This window comes from Alosa sapidissima, chromosome 16, assembly GCF_018492685.1.
Source record: "Alosa sapidissima isolate fAloSap1 chromosome 16, fAloSap1.pri, whole genome shotgun sequence".
NCBI lineage: Eukaryota > Metazoa > Chordata > Actinopteri > Clupeiformes > Clupeidae > Alosa > Alosa sapidissima.
The window spans coordinates 30,713,780-30,731,945 of NC_055972.1; the positions used below are offsets into that span (position 1 = coordinate 30,713,780).

Here is an 18,166-nt window from a genome sequence, read left to right on the forward strand (position 1 = left end):
TCCAAATCCCGTCGGCATAGCAACACCAGGCCAAACCAGAGACCTTGGAGGCTGCAGAAAGCCCCCAGCTAAACGGTAAGTATGTTAAAAAATACATAGAAATATGGCATTAAGAACATGTTATTATGTTGTTATTTTTGCACAGATGGAAAAGTGATGGTCAGTCCTCCATCTCCCTCACTACTGATGAAGAAGAAGAGAATAATGCTAGTGACAAAGGTAAGTGATATTTATTGTTTGTGATATTTATTGCCCTCAAGTAGTAATTGAAAAAGAAAGAGTCAAGCTTGTTCTTCATTTGCTCCCATTTGGCCTCATCAAAGCATATCCGCTCCAGCTGGTAGTTTTGTACACACAGTACAAAGAAGTCACACCACTTCAAACCACTAATGCCAAGCTGGCCCATCACCTGGTAATAGTAGCAGTGGGACTCTTTTAGTTTGTACCTTCCATCTTCCAGCTTCGCAAGATAAGTTAAGGTTTCAAAGCTGTCCTTAGTAGGGCATTTTATCTCAAGAAGTCCATATTCTGGGTTGTTGCTCTGTCCTCCCTCTATTACTTTATAGTCTGGTGAAGCACCAAGGTGTGGGGCATGGGGATTTACAACAAACCCACAGGGTAACACAATATTGTTACTTAGTTTTGTGTATTCTGTTGCTGCTACACTCTCTAATGCCAAGCCCCTTCTCATAGCCTTGGTCTGCACTGCTGATTTGTGCTTAAGGCTTGTTGCAAGTTTTTCATAATCTGCTCTCCTAGAGCAGATTCTTTTAAAATCACTTGCTGTAAGACGCTGTGATCTAGCATCAAACCACAGAGTTGATCTACTTTGAGGTTTGGTGTTGTATTCTAATAATTTACAAGCTGATAATGGCATTGTTAATTTGTTGTAGCGTTGCATGGCAATTTGACTCATTACTGTGGTGAAATGAGAGGGTTGGGGTGGTAAAGGGAAATCAGGAAATTCAGGTTGTTGGGCCGAAGATTCTCCATCAGTAGGTATTTCTGTGTTAGTAACAAGGGGAAGCTGTGAAAAAGAAAAGAGAAGTGGTAAATATAATGAAATGGAAGGAGTTGATGTATAACTATTTGTCTTTCCAGAGAATCTTCAGAGTCCAGAGTCTGAACACCAGGATACCCTGGAACAACAAGCACAACTGGAGAGAGTGAAGAAGTTAGAGGAAGAGAATGAAAAGTTAAGGGAGAAATTGGATTTAAAAGAAAAAGAGATTGTAAGCTTGACAGTACACGTACACACACTCCGAAACAAGATGGTAACACCTGAACTGCTACAAGACAATCATAGCCCTAAAATGTTCCAATACAGCACTGGTTTTACATATGACCGCTTTAATCAGTTGTGCGCCCTATTTGGCATTCCAAAAGATCCTCTGTGCAGTCTACCAAAAAGTCCCATAGCATACATCAGAAAAGACAGAAGCACTGATGAGATGCCCATACGCAGCCAGCTGCTTTTTGTTTTAATGAAACTACGCAATAATGCAGATCTGCAAAACCTTTCCTTGTCCTTCAACCTTAGTGTACAAAGTGCTAGCAATATTTTCAATTCGTGGATCCATTACATGTACAACATACTAGGTGAATTGCCCATTTGGCCCCATAGAAACATTATTGCACAGAACATGCCCACTAATTATAAGGAAGACTATCCAACAACATTTGCTCTATTAGACTGCACTGAATTAAAAATTGAACGCCCGACTTCTCTTGTTTTACAAAGCCAAAGTTATTCAAATTACAAAAGCACAAACACTTTAAAATCACTTATAGCGTGTGACCCCCGTGGCGCTGTGATGTTTACATCAACACTTTACACAGGCTCCGTGTCGGACAAGGAAATAGTTAAACAGTGTGGAATCATTCCACAGCTGGAAAGATTCATTGAGAAAGGGTACTTGCATAAGGGTGATGGTGTAATGGCAGACAAAGGATTTCTTATAGAGGATGAACTCAATTCAATAGGCATTCAGTTAAACATGCCACCCTTTGCAAAGTCCAAAATGCAGATGCCAGTTGGTGATGTTGTTGAAACAAAGCGTATAGCAAAGCATAGGGTGCATGTAGAGAGGGCTATTGCCAAAATAAAAAAGTTTAAAATAGTGTCACACAAAATTCCAAACACAAGACTGGGAAATATTAATCAGATTTGGTATGTGGTGAGTGTACTGTCCAATTTCCAGCCTCATATTTTGAGAAAGTAACAACTGTGAGTGTGATGTGTTGGTTGGCAATGTGATAAGACTATGCTTATAGTATGTATATATGTATATATTCTCAATATAAGAACACATAATAAAACAAAAATTATAAACCTGGATACTGCATCTTTTTTTGTTATTTCTCTCACCTGGTGGCTTAGACCACATCCCAAGGCATATTTCTGGCCTTTCACTTCTAGCTGAGGTGGATCTTTATCTACAAGGTAGCTGATAGGTGCATCTGTAATTTCCCTCAGCAGATCGAATATTTCTTGCCCTAGTTCACATGTACATTAATACATTGTTTGTTTGTAAATACAAGTTTTTGACAATGTGCTGAAGAGAGAAACATCTTACTTCTTGTGTGTGTAGGTATTGACAATTGGTTTCCTTTTTCTTTGAATTTTGGCCTTGGCAACCACTAAATTTACTACAGGTGTGGCTGCTATTTTGGTCCCTCTTGGTTGATGCCATGTTTGTGGAACACTTGTTGAAGCTACCTCTTCTTGTTTCGCACGCCAGAGGTCCAGCGTGTATACCAGACCCACAACATGGGCACAGTAACCTGGCAAGCTAATATAGAAATCCTTAGTTTCAGTTAGCTACGTGTTGGCCACACACACACACTGTAGTGTACTTTTTATTTATTCATTCGCTCGTATGTGACAGTACATTGTTAGAACAGTAGCTGTTAGTCTAACTTGTAGCCTAACGGTATCATTAACGTAAGTACAAGCACAGGCCTAAAGGCTCTGGCATGGTCCTGCGTCACATTTGCGCGTGTCCAAGACGTGCGTCATTTTTGCCGTGGACGTGAAGCATACTCCAATTTCTGCTGTCCTGAATGCGCGTTAAATTGTTAAGGTTAGCGCCTGCGCACTACGGATTAACTGTGATACTCTGCCCCACCAACTGGGGGCGGTACGTCGAGCCTGAAAGTAGGACACAACCACCAAAGAAGCCTGAAACGCCTGAAGAAAAGAAGAACTTGGGATGTGCGAGCACTGAACGAAGGAAGAGCTGATGAAGGAAAAAGCACCATGAGTACGTTCGCCTGTCTGCTGGGAAGTTTGATAAGCTGGCCCATCGCATCGCTCCATTTATCATCCACCAGAACACACCTGTTGGTATAGCTGAGAGACTAGCTTAGCCTACTTGCTTATTAGGCTACTTAGCCTATAGCTATAGCTTAGCCTATAGCTAAGTGAGTCGGTGCTGCGAGGGCAGCAATATTGGTGTGATACAAAGTAAAGACATTTTTCTAAACACAGCAGTGTCATGGTAAGAAAGAGTTGTGCGTACAGATGTCCTCAATTAAATTTGTATTGAGTCTTCACACCTGCCTCATACCAAAAAGTATGAACCAAAAACCTGTAAATATGACGTGTCAATAAAAGTTTTGAAGTAACTATTTGTGTTCATAATGTATAATGTCTCACTGTGATAATGGGTGTATTTAGAGCGAGAGGTAGCCTCTTCAATTATTATTATGATAACGCATTATCTGGTGTTGACAGGCGAGTTTCGAGATTTGAGTTCAGCATTGTTCAGGAGTAGGCTAGGTGATAATGATTGCACCTGGGAGAGGTAGGCTACATTCCCTTTATTATTATAATCACTATTGATAACGCATTATATACGGAACAGGCGAGAATGCATCTCGATCAGCAAGTGTTACTGGGTTTCGCCTGAGCGTTGTAGATAGATACCAAAGATTCTAAAGCTTTGTTCTAGAATCTTTGATAGATACCTTTATATGGCTCTGGGTTTCGCGATTTGATTTCAGCATACGCTCATTTTTAAAAGATGCATTTAATCCGAAGTCATGTCAGCTCTCTATGCAAGGAGTAGGGCTGTCACTTTTTATTTGAACATGACGTGAAATATCTGTAGTCAAACTATAAATAAACTATTCGGTTTTTAGTGCTGTGTAGCGCATTTCTACAGTCTATGATTAGTTTTATTTTATTGCTCATTCAGTGCTATATGATCCAGGGCTCATGACCAAATCAAGCCAATATAATAGCCAGTAGTCACAATGAGCCCATGCAGCCACCCTGTTTCGACAATCAAAGGTAACGCACAGAACGGCCAGCAGACAGATAATTACGTCCCCAACTCATCTAAAATGTGGTGTCTTGAAATACTTTGGGTTCTACACCATAGATGGTAAAGTGACCGTTAAATATAATGTTAAAGAATGTATCTGTGGATTGTGGCTTTACATCGGTCGAAGTTGACTCCATGTCGTGGTGTCTCACGTAACTCAAAGCCAGGCAAGCTGAGGACAGGCGCTCTGTTCCATCGTCGTTATGGTAACCAAACAAGTCTTCTTCTGTCTAGGTTTGTTTTTAGGTTTAAGTGTTGTTCTTCTATGTGGTCCACCTACTGGAGGGAAGTGTTTACAGCAGTTCCGTTTCACACATGCGCAGTCTACGCGTCACTTTGACGCACAGTCTTAAATTTCGGTCGACTCAAAGAATCGACGCATGCTGTAAAAATGACGCAATTCTCGTCATGCGCTCACCAGTGCCGCAGACGCGGGACCGTACCATAGGCTTTAGTCACTATGTGTAACAGATATCAAAGATAGCTATTCATTTAGCTGATGCTTTAAGTGAAAGCGACCAGCTGTATTTTTTTTAACTTACCCTACAGTACACGAACATGACTGGTCCACAATAGTATTACTAGTATATTGTAAAAAAAGTTGGTGAGGCTTCTCGTTTTTACATTGGGACCGATAGGCTTTAGCTCAAATTGTATTACTACCCCCCTCGTTTGTAAACTCTAAATTGTGAATATAGCCCTCCACAGCGAACTGCAAACCCTTTTGCCTTGCTCTCGATGATATCAAAGATGTATTTCTCCAAAATATTTCGCTTAATTCTTCATTAAAATCCTCCATACTCGGTCTCCCCCCTTGTTGTCAATGGTTGTTTACGGCTACTTCCTGGTTAATTCCGCAATGTTTGACAGACGTAGCAACAGTATCTAAGGTCTTAGAACACTTGCGAAAGGTCAATTATAGCCTAGGTGCTTCAACTTCAACCGCTATCGACAGGAAAGATTACGTGAAAGATAATTAGTAGCAAAACAGCGATCAAATATTAGGCTACATGGCAGTGAGTTTTGTTTTCAAATGTTTTCATGCATGTCTAGATAACGGGTGAGGAATGTTTAGGAGACTCATAAATCCTCAAATTTAGGCTGCGCAAAGCACAGCACCTTTATTTGGCCATGGCTTGTATTCGAGTCAGCTATATAGTCCTTTATTTCTTGCGTTTTATTGTGAGACATAGGCCTACTTTTCGTTTGGAGCGGCATGGGTAGGCTATCAAAGCAGATGTTCAATTTGAGATTTAATTTACGTTTGGACTGTTTGATTATATTGCTAAATATCGGGACTGATGACCACTGAAATCTGTGGGGTATTTAATGGCTCACTATTAAGTTTCATATAGTGTCGGGATTTCGATTGCCATCCACTTATTGCGAGATAAAGTATCCGTGCTTTCATTCATTCATAGAACGTCTGCTGCATGTGCTGCAAGGGAAACCTTATTCCGTATAGCCAAAGAGGTCTAAGATAGCCTAAATGTAGTTATTTTTTAAATTATGCATGATTTACTTTTTTATAAAATTCATAGGCTGATGCCTGGCAGCAACAATTGTGTTTAAATGTAGGTTACTGCTTCAGTCTCTAGCTCACAAGGGAGCGGCATGCAGCTTGAGAGCAATGAGAGCAATGTGTTGGAGACTCATGGTGTAGGACAATGACTTTTCATTGGCAACAATACCAACCAACAATATAAAATATTAAGAAGAGCTCTTTTATGAGTTAAATTGAAACACAATTATACTGGCTTTTATTTGTCCAAATCTGAGGCCCGGCTATGAATAGAATCCCGGCCATAATTTGACGATTTAGGTATGCACATGTGTTTCAGGCATAGCCAAGCACTAATCTCTGACTGAAAGTGCACAGGACTTGTGCATTTGAGAGCACTCTCTCGCGGCTGTAGACGTAATGTTTACCGTAGGGTTCATGTCAGTTAATATAAATTAACATTTAAAAACATGTTCAATTATATATTTTTTTCATATATAAGTTGAACCTGACTATAAGTCGCAGGACCAGCCAAACTATGAAAAAAGTGTGACTTATAGTCCGGAAAATACGGTAGGTATAAATCTAGCGTACACATTTCTACGAATCACGGATGTGTTGATGACATAAATTAGGAAATATTAGAGGACTTAATGAGACGTGATGTTGAACTGCATGCCGATGCCATTTAACCCAAATGCCCCAGCAGCAGCATGGGAGAGGAGAGCTTATCTGACAGAAGATCTGCATTGTCTATAGTGAGGTAATGTTAGATTACATTGCAAAAATATCACCATGCATTCATAACCTTGTGATTTAGTGAGAGTGATCCCGGAACATCCCGGAACATCGGAAAGTGACATTTCTGTATTACATTTTGTCAAGAGGAAAAATCAATAGCAAACTGTTCCCAACTGACTATAGCGCTGTGAACCGTTCCTGGCTGCGCCTGGCAAATCCGCCATCATAATAGCAATCCGCTATGGAACAAGCGTGCCTGTTGTTAAAGGGAATGTGAGATGACGCTCTGATTGGTTTATTGCACGTTACGCCCAAACCACACCCATGAGTAATGTAGCTACTACAGACCACCCCATTTTAGATTTGCGTCGGGCGCAACAGTCAATATCCCGCCGGTAAAATAGCAACAGCGCCCAAGATCTGCCCACAAAGTGATTTGCGAAAAGTCAATTGCGCTGGAGTGGAAGATAGAGCCCTGTCAGTGTTCTTAAGGGGCAATAAAGTATCATTATCATACTGTGGTAGCCATGTCTGTGGACACATTTGTATGCATTCACATGGTTATGATGCCCTATGTCAGTGTTTCTCAAACTTTTTCAGACGAAGGACCACTTAACCAATAAAAAAGAAACGCACGGACCACCTAGCTAAAAAAGATTAGACCTACTTCAACAGTATATTAGCCTACACAATAGGCCTACTCACTGAACCACCTTGCTTATTGTCTTTCCACTTTGCTTATTGTGTCAGAGGATTCATATAATTTAAACTGGCATATCCTACCTAGACAGTGTGACAGAACTGTTTGGATTTACATACAACTCATCTATATTATATTTTACCACGTCTGCTCGCGGACCACTTGGGATAGCTTGCGGACCACCAGTGGTCCCCGGACCACACTTTGAGAAACACTGCCCTATGTGATACACTACAACGTTCCTTGTGCACAGTCACCTCCCCTTACCTTTTTAGTGAAAAAGACAGGGCATGGGAGTTCACAAAGTGGGAGCACACTCAGATCTCGCACACCTGTGGCTACTTGACTTTCATCTATATTTATTTCCATTGTACTGGCTATTAATGCGGCAGCTTTGAAAGCTTTCTTTTTAAGACTACCTGATTGAATTTATTTATTATTTTTGATTTCTCCTCCATCTACCCATGTCCTTGATTGCCTAGCCTTTCTGCCCCCCCCACCCCACCCCACCCCCATCCCCAACACACACACTTACATCATCACTGTCATCACTTCACATACCCCCCCCTCCCCCCCCCCCCCCCTACATACACAGCACATTGTCTTCAGGATCTTCTCCAACACACATCCTCTACATACTTACAGCACACTGCCCCCACCTACACACACACACACACAGTCACTGCTCCACTCCCCTCCCGCCCACACACACATCTTCACTGTCATCACTCACATACATCATACATACAGTACTCTGCTTGCAATAGTAAGTCCTGAATCAGGTCATCTGTCTCCAGGTCCACGGCAGCTGTGGCCTCATCCAAGATCAGGATGCAGGACTTCCTAAGCAGAGCCCTGGCCAGCCCTGCAAACAAACAAAAAATAGCAAAAATATATCAGCTGTATATATTTGGGATCTGCAGTTATAAAGTACCATACAAACATCTCATTGAAAGTGAATTTAAAAAAGTGAACTGAAATATAATAAAAAAAAGCCTAATTATGTCACAGAATAGGTTAGATGAGAGTTGTGAGTTCTATCAATTTTAAAGGACTTTCAAGAAATGTGATAGAATAGCAAGAATAGTTACTGTGCCATTCTTTGTAGATCTGTCGTATTCAATTAATTTAATACTGGTATTCTCCATTTCCAGTGACATAAAAAAATATCACCTGCAAAGAGCTATGTTCATCTAATCATCTAATTAAGAGTTAGAGTGAAACTGCAATGGCAAGAATGATGCCACGAGCATGTTAAAGAGAGCTGATGTCTGTCCCTCAGCTGTGAGGAATAATTATGTCAGAGAGAAGAGACAATCTCTGAATAGTTTTCTTGAATGAAATCCAAAAAGAATGCATTAATTAAGTAGTCCACGGCAACTGGAGGATGCAAAGCGGCCAGCACTGGCTTATGTGACAGCTGTTAGGTGGCCCTACACGATTCGAAAAAGAAATGCTTGGCAACACAAGGCGTTGTCCTTGCCGTTGGCCACCTGAGGTTCTGGCCTCCTTCCGAGACTTCATAGAGCAGCTGTTCTGGCAGACCCTGTGCAAACTCCTTCAAGTGGGAGAGCTCCAATGCTCTCCACAGCTCCTCATTGCTAAACTTCTCAAACGGGTCCAGATTCATGCAGAGACTTCCAGAGAACAGCACGGGATCCTGCCGAGATGGGCGTGAGAAAACCATGAAGATCTCAGATCACATCTCACAAATATGATCTTGCAAAGCTGACCATATTCTAATTTTGATTTTATATGCTGAACCCATATTTACATTTCTGGAGTTGATATCCATATTTCATTTAAGGTGGCGTAGACATGAAAAGAAAAACACAAGTGATACATTTTTGTTACATTTGCTTTCAAGTAGTTTTCACATGCCCAAGACCAACTGGTAGGCTAATAAAAACGACAGTTAACTGAACCACACGTTGCACTTCAGTTCCAAAATGAATGTGTCTCATGAATACAATGTTGCGTTAGCCACCTGTGGTATGATGGTCAGTTTACTTCTAAGATCAGCAGGCCAATAGTGGTGATGTCCACTCCGTCTATGAGGATTCTCCCCCCAGCAGCTTCGATGATACGGAACAGGAAGTTTGTGAGACTGGACTTTCCTGCCCCGGTGCGGCCGACAATGCCAATCTGTGAACAAGAGCTGTGTGGTTAGCTGTGACAGCATTCCACTGTGTAATAATAATAATAATATGTTTATTTTATATAGCACCTTTCTCAAACCCAAGGTCGCTTTACATAGCAGGAAGGCAAGGAAACACAATAACAAACAAACAAAACAATACAACAAATACAAGTTATCTGTATGGAGCTATGTGTTGGGTGTGGAGGAGTGATCATTAAACAGAAAGGTCTTGAGATGTGCTTTGAAGAAAGGAAGAGAAGGACAGGCACAAAGAGGTTGGGGGAGGGAGTTCTAGAGTTACAAGGACTTCAGGCCAAGGCACTGAAGGACCTGCCACCCAGGGTGGAGAGTCTGGAGCGGGGGATAGCCAGGAGGTTTTGGTCAGAGGATCTGAGTGAGCGGGAAGGAGTGTAAGGGGTCAGGAGGTCGCAGATGTAGGGGGGAGCAAGGTTGTGGAGGGCTTTGAAGGTGAGTAGTAGTACTTTGTATTTGATCCGGGACGGAACTGGTAGCCAATGGAGTTGATGGAGAATGGGGGTGATGTGTGCTGATCGTCTGGTATGGGTGAGGAGCCTGCCTGCAGAGTTTTGAATATATTGTAGTCTTTGAAGGGTTTTAGTGGGGATAGCAAGGAAAAGTGAGTTGCCGTAATCTAGACGGGACATAATGAAAGAGTGAACCAAAGTCTGTGCATCACTAGCAGAGTGGAAGGGTCGGAGGCGGGCAATGTTACGGAGGTAAAAAAAAGCAGTCTTAGTGAGTGATTTGATATGAGGATCAAAGCTAAGGGTGAAGTCAAGCTGAATGCCATGTTTTTTAACAACAGGGGTAGAGTGGACAGGTGAGCCATCAATGTTGAGAGAAAGACGGGGAGATTTGGTGAGGATGTTTTTAGGGCCAATCAGCAGAATTTCGGTTTTGTCTGTGTTGAGCTTGAGAAAATTGTTTTGCATCCATAATTTTAAGTCAGAGAGGCAGTCAGTGAGGGAGCGTGGTGGGGGTCAGTGGGAGAGGGAGTGGTAAGATAAAGTTGGATGTCATCTGCATAGCATTGGAAGTTGAGACCGTGGTTGTGAATAATCTGGCCAAGAGGGAGGATGTATATGAGAAAGAGGAGGGGCCCAAGAACAGAACCCTGGGGGACACCACAAGTGACAGGGGACTTGGAGGACTGATGTGATGTGTAGTGGCTTTAAAGGAAAAGGAGGATAGATAGAGGCTATTCTAGTAGATCTTACAGAAATAGCAGGGCGATAGTAAGCAAAAGCCAGTAAGCATACGGGGGTCAGGCCGTGTAAGATCTTGTGCACTAGAGTCAAGTTTGAAAAGTTTGCTTATTGTCTTTCTTTTAAAATTTTCAAAACTCAATAAATTATGTTTCTCTAGGATCTTGCAATGGTGGTACTGAAATGGCTTTTTATCAAGAATCTTTATAGCTTGCTTATATAATGATTCTAGAGGTCTAATGGCAGATTCACTGGCCTGTCCCCAACAGGTGATACAGTATGATAAGTGTGAAAAAATTAAAGCATAAATATTTTTGCTACATCCATAGGGAGGGATAACCTAATCATAGGGCAGCCGTGGCCTACTGGTTAGCGCTTCGGACTTGTAAAAACGACCAGTAGGCACGGCTGAAGTGTCCTTGAGCAAGGCACCTAACCCCTCACTGCTCCCCGAGCACCGCTGTTGTTGCAGGCAGCTCACTGCGCCGGGATAAGTGTGTGCTTCACCTCACTGTGTGTTCACTGTGTTCTGAGTGTGTTTCACTAATTCACAGATTGGGATAAATGCAGAGACCAAATTTCCCTCACGGGATCAAAAGAGTACTTATACTTGTATCTGTCTAAAGTTTGCCAAGTTATATTTTATAGTTTTTTCCATTTTCTTGATGTGTTTCTTGAAGTTAAAGGAGAATTCCGGTGTGATATTGACCTAAAGTGTATTGAAACATGATACCGAGTGTGAACGTATGTCTCATAGCCCATCTCGACTTGTCCCCTGCACTCCAAAATCTGGCGCTAGTTAGCCGATGCTACCAACAACTTTTTCAGTAGTGGTGCTTCGGCATCGGGCTAGCCATGCAAATAAATCACTGTTTTACACCCATTTACGAGGCTCAATGTATCTCCACACTTCATTGGTAGACTTCCTAGAGCCCTGACATTTAAAACGAGACATTGAGAACTTTGAAAAAGCACTGGTAGTTTACTTACAAGACGATTTATACAGACAGTATCTTCACGAAGTTTAACGTTTGCAGCCATCTTGAATTTAGTCACGATAAGTCGAGCAACGAGTAAGAATGAACAGGTATGATAAGGGATCAGATTCCAAAAATAATTCAGTGGAAATGCATGGATTCCAGTTTCTTCCAGTAGCAGCAACTGGAATCCATGCATTTCCACTGAATTATTTTTGGAATCTGATCCCTTATCATAGCTGTTCATTCTTACTCGTTGCTCGACTTATCGTGACTAAATTCAAGATGGCTGCAAACGCTAAACTTCGTGAAGATACTGTCTGTATAAATCGTCTTGTAAGTAAACTACCAGTGCTTTTTCAAAGTTCTCAATGTCTCGTTTTAAATGTCAGGGCCCTCGGAAGTCTACCAATGAAGTGTGGAGATACATTGAGCCTCGTAAATGGGTGTAAAACAGTGATTTATTTGCATGGCTAGCCCGATGCCGAAGCACCACTATTGAAAAAGATGTTGGTAGCATCGGCTAACTAGCGCCAGATTTTGGAGTGCAGGGGACAAGCCGAGATGGGCTATGAGACATACGTTCACACTCGGTATCATGTTTCGATACACTTTAGGTCAATATCACACCGGAATTCTCCTTTAAGGTTTGAGTTTAAAGTGGAATAAGATAGTGCAGTGGTAACAGACCCAGGTTAGTACTGTATGTGGGAGACCGGGGTTTGATTCCTGTGTGATGCATTTTCAAAGTCAAAGTCAAAGTCAGCTTTATTGTGGCAGATTGAGTTTTGATTGCAACAATTACCTAGTTCATGCACCAGGGTGTAAATAGCATACAGTACTATAAACACCAGGGTACGAATAGCATCCACTTCTAACTGTACATTGATGCAAACAGCATACCTTATTCAGAGTGTCTATTGCACAGCTGAGCTATTCACACCCTGTTACATAACAACAAAAAAACATGTTGCTTGTTTTTTTTTTACAATTATTATTACATTGTGCGATCAATATGCCAGAATAAATGCACAGGGGTGCAAATAGCATACACTGATATTTGTACCAGACGGGGTATTAATAGAACACATTGCTGTGTGCACCAGGGTACGAATAGCATACATTGATGTTTGTACCAGACGGGGTACTAATAGAACACATTGCTGTGTGCACTGGGGTACGAATAGCATACATTGATATTTGTACTAGACGGGGTACTAATAGGACACATTGCTGTGTGCACCGGGGTACGAAAAGAATTCACTTCTTATTGCACCAGTGTACGAATAGCATACACTGCTAATTGTACCAGGGGTGCAAATAGCCTTACCCTATTTATATTCACTAACTACCGGTATATCAATTGGGTCATTGTTAATAGAGATGTCTGCAGTTGGAATCTGCCCCCTAGATTTACAAAAGAACATACCTTTCGTCTTGCTAATTTTAATAAATCTAGACAAGATTGTTCAAGCCACTCAACCACACCTTGCATGGCATGAGTTAATTTCTCAGCTGCTAGCTGAGCATTTTTTGCATGTGTGTATAAAACAGTGTCATCGGCATATAATTGTATATCTACTCTGTGACAGTGTTGTGAGAGATCATTAATATAGAGACTAAAATAAGGACCTAACACAGATCCTTCCCAGACAGCAAACTGACTACAAAACGCATCCGCCGCGGAGGTATGGTGAACTCCGGAACGGATCCCGAAATCGGATCTGAAACTGTGTCCACTTGCACACCGCGGCGTATCCGTTGCGGTGGCGGCTCGCGGATCCGATCAGACACCGCGGCGGTTCCTTTGCGCATCCGTACATAAATGGATACATCCGCCCCGGTTTCGCTTTGGATCCGCAAATGATCCACAGATCCGCTCCCAAAACGGACCCGGTTATATGAGCAGCGTATCCGACCCGGGTCCGTTTTGGATCTGTTCATGTGAGCAGCGTATCCGACCCGGGTCCGTTTTGGACCCGTTCATATGAGTGGCATATCCGGCCCGGGTCCGTTTTGGACCCGTTCATACAATTCCGGAGAAAGTCTGTAATGCCACTGTCTGATAACATCCCAGATAGCAAACATACACTGGGACGGAACTGGGCCACACCTACCACAACGTCCGGCACGGATCTGCATAATGGACCTGATCCGGCGTCCAAACGCACATCGGTCCAAAATTGGTCTGGATCCGTTTGACGGATCTGGTACCAATAAGGGCTAAGACTGGCCCAGTTCCGTATGGTAGTCTGTGTTACTGACGTGTTCCAGATCTGTTTATCATATGCAATACGGGTCCGCTTATTGTGTGTGGTACGGACCCGTTTATCAGACATCAGCCGGCTTTATTTGACATGTGAAATGTGATTGGTAATATGGGCTAATTATCCTGAAAAATCTGTTTGCTACACATTTGCTAACAGGTTCGTTATAGGTTCACCCAGGCTAAAGTTCGTAACGTTTTCCCAACAGCTCAACTGATAAACATAAGCTAGGCTACAAACACAAGGGGGGTAAAAAAAACTTTACACATAAGTGTCTTATTATTTTTTTTATTCAACAACCTGGCTGTAGAAGTGCAATCCCAGACAAAGTTTAAGTCGTGTTAATTCCACTGTTCCCATCGATATTCAGGCTGTCTTCCTCAGTCATCTCCATGGTCAATCTGAAACAAAAAAAATAAACATGAGCCATTTATTCCTTTTTGAAAATAGGTTAAGTCACAATTACACTCGTTTTTTTATCATCAGTGATCCTGTTGGCGTTAGCTGTTACCAAAATAGGCTAGTTATTATGATGGCTGTTTTGCTCAAGCTAAGCTAGTAGCCTAGCCTATATTGCTGGAAAATAATAGTATAACCTTACAGTAAAGTTATCAATCGCTCGTTTGCTTATTGTTGTCTCTGAATAAACCAACAGAGATAAAAAGCAGAAAAGCAGAGCCTACCTTGAAAAGTTGGGCTGTCCTAGACCAGGCTGGCAAATCATGTCAAAAGATTGATAGTGAGCAAACCAAAGATCCTTGATTAACGTTACTGCTTGGACTTCTGCATGCGTGGCAAGAATATGGGGTTGTCTCATAGCACTGTTTGATCTGACACAAACAACAATTGACTATTTTTACCACTGCTAGGTAATAATAAAAATAATGAAACGAGCATATGATCAATATTGAGCCAACTATATCTTCTTTTCCAGCCTTACTGTAGAAATGAAGTGGCCATGGGAACATAGTGCACCCCCATGGTTTCTAAATTTGTGCCATTCCAAAATACCTTTTTTTTTCTTTAGCAGCCAGTTGATAATGAAGTAGGGAAAGGTCAATTTAGCAGAATCAGCACCTTAATTAATATCATTACCACCTGGGTCTGCTGTGAAAAAATGGTCCTTCGGCTCATATCCGTATCACAGGTTTGGGCCAAATCGGTGTTTTGTATTTTAAACGCATCTCCTGACTTCCAGTTGAGTTGCGGAACTTGGATCTGGGACAAATCTGTAAACCGGTGATAAAACAGCATTGCTAGCAGAGCTGAAACCTGTATCAGGAGCAGACCTGGCCCACAGTCAGATACCGTATGTCCGCTACAGGCGGATCTAATGGCTTTTATGCGGATCCGGCCCAAAGGAAATTGCTATCTGGGATCCTCCTCATCCCAAATTGGTGGTAAGTGCTAGGATCAGCAAGAGTAAGTGCTACGAGAGATGTTCTGATTATAAATACAGATCAATGGAATTTGTAAAAGGCATATGGTCACTGAATTGGAAAACAACAATGTGTAGCCTGCGACAGACTATTTTAAAACTGAAACAATTTGGAAGAAATAAAACATTTTATTTAACAACTATGAGTAATGATTCATCAAACAAGTCGAACGAAATAACACAAATTTAAAGAGCCTATGATTCATTGGCCTCGGCCTGGTTACGGCTCGTGTCCATTATTGTGGCGCGTAGACACTTGCAGATGCCTAGCCCATCTCGCGGTCGCCGCTTGTGGGCGTGTAGTTTAAACTGTTCAATTCCGGCACTATCGTTCCGGTAGGACCCGCAAGAGACGAACTTCACTGGCTATCATTTAATTGGCTAATCGCCTCTCGTTATCCGCTCTCATTTGCATAAAGTTCAGCCGAGCCCAGCCTTGCCGCTCTCCATAGGAAATGAATGGGCTATGTGCGGCGCGGTGGGCTTTGTCGCGATAATGGACACAAGCCGTTAGACTGGAGACGTCGCCTCGCCACGCCACGGTCTGCAGCCAAGTTAAACAATCTGATTACATGCCGTTGAATGTCTATGTCAGTGGCTGTGCAGCACAATCCATTTGCTCGTACTGCACCTGTAAGAACAAAAATAAGACTTTCAATTCAGCATGCATTTGGTAGGCTACTTTACCCCCTCTTCACCCCCATGCATGCAACCCCGTCTCCAAACAACGTCTAATCGTGCACGGTAGAAACCATGCTCCCGTTTCCTACTAAACAAATGGTCAGGGCAGTGATAGCATTTCACCGCAATTGAAACGTATGCATTGCAAAAGAACGGCTTTCACAGTGCAGGTCCAAAGTGGAAAACTGCACAGCTCGCACGCATCTTTGCAGCCCGGGCTGCCTAGTTATTGGCTGGATTGTGTTGCCAGATTGGCCATCTTTTGACTTCGTGGACTGGGGAAAATAATCCTTAGGCTTAGGCGGGCAGATACAATTTGAGTTAAATTGTTTATCTGTGACAAAATAGTGACAAACCGTTGTTGGGGCGGTTTTTCTGCTGAAGAAGGCGAGTTATCGACCATGATTGGGCGGAAATCACTCAACTCAAATAATACTTATACTTAATACTAACTCAATCTGGCAACACTAGTCGACCCCAGGCACGCACTATCCCATGGCACAAGCACGACGGACACACGTGGAGCCTCAGCAGATTTTCTACAACATCACATAAAGGTATGCTCCCTTTTTATTTAATTTAGATAACCACGCTAAGTTTTGCTGATTTACGTTACAAACAAAAGTTTTTTGTTGTTAACATGGAACAGAAAGGGTTGAAGTGGGTTGTCAGTATTCAATGACCTGTGGTAACGCTATGCTAACAGGTGTAGTGAGCTTGTATTCGTCTGAAATGGAGCTAACTGCTGTAGGCTACCATTTATTGCATACAATTGAAGCAAACGGTACTACTTACCAAGACTTAACTGCTCATTTTAATACTGCTAATGTTATAAAACAGAGCCCTCTTGCTATTTAGTGGTAAGTTAAGTTGCTTTGGATATTATATTCTCTATGCCGTGCCGTAATGGTACAGTTGCCAAGCAAACTGTGTGTGTGTGTGTGTGTGTGTGTGTGTATGTGTGTTTTAACCCTAGGGTCACTCCACGTCAACCTGGTTGAATTGACGTGGAATGACCACCTAGATACTTCATAGCCTATGCTGGGGAAGACGGTAAAAGTGACATGACCACAGGACATAAGTACCTTAACATACACATTGCTGTGTGATATGCTTTAAGAACTATATGGAATTTTAACGTTAGCGCTCAATAGTTGAGATACCCAGCAGCTAACGCCATGCGCGGTAGTTGACATTGGAAGGGGGTGGGGGGCGGCACGAGCCTATAGGACACGAGTTCCTGACAGAATGCTAACGTTTATGCCTCTCAAAAAGTCTATAGTTGCTATTTTTATGCCTCGTGTAATAGATTTAAGATGTATGCTTCTCAAGTGAGAAAACCCTTTGATGCTATTGTCACTGGCACTTCTCTTAAGACCTCGAGGGAGGCTTACCAATGTACACACCACACACCGCCTTATTCACAAAGAATTTTAAGGCTAAAAGCACCTAACTGGCGAATTTAGGAGCAACTCTTAAAAATAATGGGCGTGTCACTCCTAACTTTAGGAATTTTTTTCACTGAAAGTAATAAAGCATTTTAGACCTAAAAGTAGCACCGAAGTCTGGGACAGCTTAAAAGAAGTCGAGAGGACTCCTAACTCCCTAAGACCTATTCACAAACAGCTTTTTGTGGCATTTCGCGTTGCAATGTTTTGAAATCCTATGCGGCTACAGGAGCTTCCAATCGCGAGGAAGCAATTTTGCATTGTAGGCATAACTAACATGCAATAACGCCACCAACAACAACCAAAACTAGGCTACTCATTGTCAACATGTAAATTAAATGTAATGTTATTATGAATCAAATTAAAATGTTTGCAAACGTAGGCATAGGCATAGTGACAGATTAATTACAGTGCATGAAAATGCACTGTTCTGTTATCCGAAGTCTTCTTCTTCTTCTTCTTCCCACCAAATTTCTGCGTCTAATTCAGCTTTAACCCTTAAAGGTGTAGGTTTTTGAACATGCTAAGTTCCGCAACAATTGAAGGTTCTAAAATTCTATGTTGAATTCAATGAACCCAGATATTCTTTAGAACGTTCATTTCTCAACATTCCCATCACACCGGTGTGACGGTACTCCTTTAAGGGCCGTTCAGTGTAGAAACTTCGTTCAAACTTTGTAACGTAGGTCTTGAAAAGGACACGTGGGGAATGTATTTTT

At 42.1% G+C, this 18,166-nt stretch overlaps 1 pseudogene; it reads right to left on the reverse strand.

Annotated features, from left to right (window-relative positions):
- Window positions 1–18,166, reverse strand: part of LOC121684893 — a 36,081-nt pseudogene continuing 17,915 nt past the window's right edge.